We start from the raw sequence: 7,235 nt of genomic DNA on the forward strand, positions 1-7,235 counted from the left end.
TCTTCTTCTTCTTCTTCTTCTTCTTCTTCTTCTTCTTCTTCTTCTTCATTTCTTTCTCCTCTACCAATAGCTGGGAGATGGGATAAGATAAAAATAAGTTTCTATAAGGAAACACTTTCTAATAATTCCAGCTATCCTAAAGTGAAATGGGGTCTCTCTGGTCATAGTGAGTTCCTCTTCATTGGAGATTTTGGAGTAAAGCTCTAATTAATATTTACTGGGAACATTGAAGATGAGGGTGCTTTTTTCAAATATATGTTGTACTAGATAGTCACTGAGGTTCCTTGCAACTCTCTGATTCTATAATATAGGATCATCATTCATTCTTTTAGTGGGGAGGAAGAGGCACTTAGGGTTAAGTGACCTGCCCAGGGTCACAAAACTGGTAAGTATCTGAAGCCATATTTGAACTCAGATCCTCCTAATTCCAGAGCTAGTTCTATCCACTGCATCACTTATCTGTCCCTCATCATTCACTCTTTAAGAACTACTGTTGTGTAGCACATTCTCCTCAAGCCACATACTTTTTTAAAAAAAATTTTTATTTATAAAATTTTATTGATATTTTCTGTCTACTACATTATCATTGTATCCCATGTAATCCTTCCCTTCTTCCTCCTAGAGAGCCATTCATTGTGACAAATAGTATATTTTCAAACAGGAAAAAGAAAAGTCAGCACACTGATAGTTACATTGGAAAAAAATATTTGAAAACATGTGCAATGTGTAACACTTAGTGGTCCTCCCATATCCATAGAGTGGTAGCTTGGAGTGTATCCTCATGTTTTTGTTTTGAGTCCCACTTGATCTTCACAATTTAATTATTTATTTATTTTGTGTGTGTATTTGTTCTTTTGATTTATATTGTTGAAGTCACTGTGTATGTTTTGTGGTTTTTTTTTTTTGGAGGGGGGAGGGAGCTCTGCTTACTTCACTATGCACCAGTTCCTATAGATCTTTCTATGATTCTCAGTTTTTTATCATACACATAGTATCTTACAGCACAGTAATATTCTATTTCATTCATGTACCACAATTTGTTTAGCAATTCCTCAACTGATGGGCATTTCCTTTCTTTGCAGTTTTTAACTTTTTTTCCCTATCAATGGGTTCCTTTAGGGTTAAGTTCAGTAAGAGAATCTCTAGTTCAAAGGGTATGGACATTTTAATCACTTTATTTGCATAATTCCATAGTGCTTTCCAAAATGTTTTTACTACTTCATAGCTCCACCAACAAGGTATCGGTGTGCTTATATTCTCACATCTCTTCCAACATTAATGTTTGCCAATTTTTCTCATTTTCAGTACTTTCTAGAGTATGAGATAAAACCTCAGGGCTATTTTGTTTGCATTTCTCTTATTAATGATTTGGAACAATGTTCATGTGGTTGTGAATACCAAGCTGTTCTTTCAAGAACTACTTATTCATATCCTTTGACCATTTTTCTATTTAAGAATGGTTTATATATGTATATGTGTGTGTGAGTGTGTGTGTGTATGTATTTGGATACTACCCCTTATCATAGAAATTTGTTATATTTATTCTCCATTTGACCACTTGCCTTCTTAGCACTCTTTTCAATTGTATTGGATAAATTTTATTGGATTGTTTAACCCATACATATTTAAAGTCATGAGTTAGGTATATACTCCATCTGTTTTTAATTTTTTTTTTCTTGTTATTACTTTTTCCCTCTTCTGCTGTGAACACAGTATTATGTTCCTTCAATTTCTTTTATCTTTTTTTTTTAAGATGGTTATTTCTACTGATTCTCTTCCATAACTCCTGATCCCTTCTCATTTGTTACCCCTTTCCCTTTAGGGTTTTGCTTATTGTTTCCTCTCTCCTGTTTTTATCTAATTCTATGTTTCTTCCCCCCCCTTTTTTCTATAAGTTATTAAAGTAGATCCCCGCTTCTCCTCCCCTTCAGTTAGATTTGTTCATTAGGTTTTTATTTTATTTTATTTTGCACTCCTTTCCAAAAAGGATTTCTCTTCCCAGCTTCATTATCCCTTTTCTTTGTATCATAATTCTAGACTCTTATTATCTGACTTATTATCCTAATAATCATCTGGTCTCTCTTTTATCTCTGCATTTTTTATATAATCAAAGCTTCTAAGGTATACATTCTAAGCTCTGCCATCCAAGTGCTTTCTGCCACTGCCTTGTAGGGTTTATTTTCCCCACAGATTACCCTTTTCCATTGTGCATCACACTCAGCACAATTCTAATTAATGCAGTTTTTGAAAAAAGACAGTGTTGAGGCAGCTAGGTGGCACAGTGGATAGAGTACTGGCCCTGGAGTCAGGAGGACCTGAGTTCAAATCAGGCCTCAGACACATAACACACTCAGTAGCTGTGTGACTCTGGGCAAGTCACTTAACCCTAATTGTCTGACAAAAAAAAAAAAAGACAGTGCCTCTCAGTCTTTCCCCTCCTCCCCTACATTATTTTTTACCATTCATTTCCGGACTCCTTCCCTTCTAATAGTGGTTTCCTTGCGGGGTGGATCTCAAAGCATCCCAGCCTCCTCGCAGATTTGTCAATTCACAGTTCACCAACCTAGGTTTCTATCCCACATTATTTTAGAGAAGTCAGAATTGGCCCTAAATGAATGATACATCTTCCTTTCAGTCATACTTATTAGAGCACTACACAGCTCTCCACATTCAATTGTGTCCTATCCTGAAGACCAGTCCCACTCCCTCTGTTCCTAAGTGTTCTGGCTCAATACCAGCAATTTAGAGCCAATTTTCCCGGATGGTAGTATTTCAGCTTTGCAGTGCTAGTTCTTCCAGGTTGTAGCCCTTGGCGGGCTTTTGCTCCTGAAAGGGTGTGGCTGAGTTGATTGTCGAGACCAAAACAATTTTCCATAGCTTAAAGCTGGATTCTCTATGGCTCTGGAAATAGGGAGAGGAGAACAGGTTACAGAGGTGGATTTTGATGTAAGCCTGTGTCATATTCATGTATTTACTAGTGCTAGTGTGGGAGGTGCTCTAAGTGGGCTCAGGATCAGCAAACATAAGTCCCTGGGATTTATTGTTTAGCCTTCTTTTAGATCCCAAGACTTCTGGAACATGGAAACAGCTGAAATTGCTTTCTCTTTGGTGCATAATTTCTGTTTTAGAGAGGTTCAAGAGGTTATGATGATCAGAGAAAGTGTCTAGCCTACCATCTTGTTGTTTGTGTGACCACCTCCAACCTCATACTATCAAAGATGCTTATTTTTCTAGAGGCTAATAAGTTTTTATTTTGTTTTGTTTTTTAAAGAACTCTTTTTCTCTATTTCCTACCATGTTTCTTGCTTTTTCTTTGGCTTCTGATTATCATCTAAAGACAGTTAGGTGTTGCAGTGTATAGAACACTGTTCCTGGTGTCAGGAAGACTTAAGTTCAAATCTGAGCTCAGAAACATACCAGCCATATGAACATGGGGAAGTCACTTAATTCCTGTTTCCTCCATTTCCTTAATTGTAAAATAAGGATAATAATAATACCTCATAGAGCTGTTCTGAGGATCAACCAATATAATATTTGTAAATTACTTAGCACAATGCCTAGTACATTTTATGCACTTAATAAATGTTTATTATCTTCCTTCCCCTTTCCCTATCTAAGCCAGTGACTTCTAGCTTAGAGTTACTAAAGGTACAATGGTAGAGAATTTACCTAAACAAAATTAGATAGGGGCAGCTAGGTGGCACAGTGGATAGAGCACCGGCCCTGAAGTCAGGAGGACCTGAGTTCAAATCTGGCCTCAGACCAAACACTTGACACTTACTAGCTGTGTGACCCTGGGCAAGTCACTTAACCCCAATTGCCCAAAAAAAAATTAAAAAAAATTAAATATCCACGGCATTTTCTAGTAATGAAAACACTAATCAATTACTAGTCCTTTATTTAACAGATAATGAAAATTGTGCACTAGATAATATGCACTAGAGGTACAAGTTCAGCCAATAAAATCATACAACTGATTAGTGGCTGGATTAGGGTCTCCTTTCCATCCACAGGCTTTCTGAGACAATGTAAAAGTTATTTGATTGCATAGTTATCTTTTTTTTTATGAAGACACATTCATATCCTTATAGAAAGTGAATTGCTTACCTTTTTTTTTTACCCCCTAGGTTGAATAATTCTTTTCTACAGAGGACCATTTGATATTCTTTTGATCATTTATTTTGGTTTTCTCAGAGCTCTACAGTTTTCTCCTTTTTAAAGTGCTATGTTTGCTATCCCATAGAAATTTGAAAGTCAGTTGGAAGCCACTTGATGAAAAGTAGGACAAACTTGTGTTGAAGAATGCCAATATTTTTCTTCTCTGAAATAAAATGCTTTGAGTTTCTCAGTACAGCATTTGAATTGAGACCTAAAAATATACATCTGAATGGAAGCTTTGAATAAGGTTCTGGATTCACAAGTCTAGTTTTTGAAACTTGAAAAAAAAAAACAATTTATTTCTAATTATGCCATTCCACAAGGCAAAATATTCCAAAATGAAATTGCTTTTATGTCACTTTCAAATTTAGGATCATAAGATCTTCCATCTATAGATGGATTTGATCTCAGAGGGCCTTTATTTCAATTCCATTATTTTATCAATGATGAAACAGAGGCAATAGATTTGGTTGAAAAACAGTAAAGCAGTCCTGGCTCTAAAGGAAAGACAACATATACATTAAAAAATATATGCAAGGGATAAAATTAATACAAAATAATTGAGGAATAGGCATTAGTAAATGGAAGATCTGGAAAGGAGAACAGAATATATGGGAAAAGGAACAATATATTTTGGAATTTAAGTAGCTAGATTAAAATTCTGCTTCACACACTAAGTACTTGTGTGATCCTGGGCAAACTAAGAAACTTTTTTGGGGCCTTAGTTTTTTTTTTTCCTGCAAAATGAGGAATTCGGATGTAATGAATTCTAAAGTCCCTTCCAGCTCTAAATCTTTGATCCTCTGCTCATGAAGGAGATGATGCTGAATTGGACTCTTACGAAAACTAGAGAACAGGGGCAGCTAGGTGGCACAGTGGATAGAGCTCGAGCCTTGGAATCAGGAGGACCTGAGCTCAAATCCGACCTCAGACACTTGACACTTACCAGCTGTGTGACCTTGGGCAAGTCACTTAACCCCATTGCCTCACCTAAAAAAAGCCAAAAAAAAAAAAAAACTAGAGAGTCTAAGAGGTGTTTGTAAAGAAAGAGCAAAATCTAGTTTTGGGGTAACCCCTCATGCAAAGGCACAGAGAGCAGAAATGAAGAACAGCAAGAAAGCATGTTGACCCAACCCATCTCAATTCCTGTGCTTTCCTTCTGTTAATTATTTCCTATTTGTCCTATATATAACTTGCTTTGTATATATGTATGTGTTGTCTCTTCATTAGATTGTAAACTCCTTGAGGCCAGGACTTTCTTTTGACTCTTTTTGTACCTCCAGCACTTAGCACAGTGCCAGGCACACAGTAAGCTTTTGATAAATGTTTGCTGAATTAAATTGAACTAGTCCAAAGGATGAATGAAGGGGAATGATATGTAATAAGACAGGAAAGTGAGGTTACAATTGGGTTTAAAAGGGTTTTAAAATGCCCAAATGGGTAACTTCAATGTGAACATAAAGGTAAAGTGACGCATTATAGTTTACTGACAGAGGTGTAACATGGAACGATCTGTGCTTATGTCATTTTGGCAGCTAAGTGGAGAATGGCTTAGGTAGAAGAGACAGGGATCCCAGAATGTAGATGTTGGAATGATCCAGGTTTAAGGGGATGAGACCTAGACTTTGGTGACAGCCATGTGAGTGGAGCAAAGGAATTGGATGTGAGGGATATTTTGGAGTGAGGAATGATAGATACATGAGATGAGAGAGAATGAGGGATTTAGGACCATTCTAAGATTGCAAAACTGGAGAACTAGAACGATATTTTTGTCTTTAACAGAAAGTTGGAGGCTCTGAAGAGAGCTTGGATCAGGGAAATAATGATGTATTGTTTTAAAGATTGAAATGCCCATTGGATATTCAGTTGATATCAGTAGATAGTTTGTGATATGGTGTGTAGATAGATATAATTCAGGAATGATATTAGGGATTTAGATAGTGAAATTGATATCTTGTTTGAAAAAGAGTTAGAACTTTCATCAAATGAATGGGTACAGGAGAACTTTCATTTATAAGGTATTATGATGTAAGGGATAGAGCTATAGGGTTGGAAACAAAATGGTTCTGAAACCACCTCTGTCCTTTACATCATGACTATACATAGATTACTTATATGCTCTGAGGCACAATTTAATCAGTTGTTAAATTGGAATAATAATAACAATACCTATAAATTAAGGTTGGAAACATCAAATGGGATAATGTTCAGAAAGCACTTTGGAAACAAATTACCATGCAAATGTCAGTTCTTCTTCTACTTCGTCATCATCACCACCATTAAAAGTAGCTTGGCACAGTAAATAGAGTGTTAGGCCTACTCAGAGTCTGATGACCTGTGTTCAAATCCTACTTTTGCCACTTAATAGCTTTGAGATGTTAGACAAGGCACAAAACCTCTCCATGTCTAAGGAAACTTCCTAGTCATTATTAATTCAGCCCAAGATAGGATGCTTGGAGGGAGTTCCAACAAAAGAAGCTCTGTATGCTGTTAAAAGTTCAGATATTTTGTGTATTTGAGTATCTTGAGAATCTGCCAACATGATTTAACATTACATCCCTTCATATAATCAATGTTCCAGCTAAATCAGCTTTTAGTGCTCCTCCCTACACCTTAGATTTCATCTCCCACCTTCTTCACTTTTTTTGAGGCAATTGGGGTTAAGTGACTTTTCCAGGGTCACACAGGTAGTAAGTGCCAAGTATCTAAGGTCAGATTTGGGCTCAGGTTCTCTTGACTCAAGGATCAGCGCTCTATCCACATCATCTAGTTGCCCCCTTCCTCCCTTTGGCAATATTTCATTCCTAGGACACTGATTGTGATATTTCAAAAATATTTTTAATTAGCAGAACTTTGCCTTCTCTCCTTTCCACCCTCAACCTCAAAATTTTAGAAAGAAAAAAACAAAAACAAAACAACAAAAAAACCACTGACCATCATGTATAATCAAGTAAAAAAAAAAGACAATCTCCACATTAACCATGTTCAAAAAGAAAGAGAAGATAATAAGCAAAAAGAAAGGAAGGAAGGAAGAAAGAAAGAAAGAAAGAAAGAAAGAAAGAAAGAAAGAAAGAAAG

The sequence above is a fragment of the Vombatus ursinus genome, unplaced genomic scaffold, assembly GCF_900497805.2.
Source record: "Vombatus ursinus unplaced genomic scaffold, bare-nosed wombat genome assembly UNPS02014810.1, whole genome shotgun sequence".
Classification (NCBI taxonomy): domain Eukaryota; kingdom Metazoa; phylum Chordata; class Mammalia; order Diprotodontia; family Vombatidae; genus Vombatus; species Vombatus ursinus.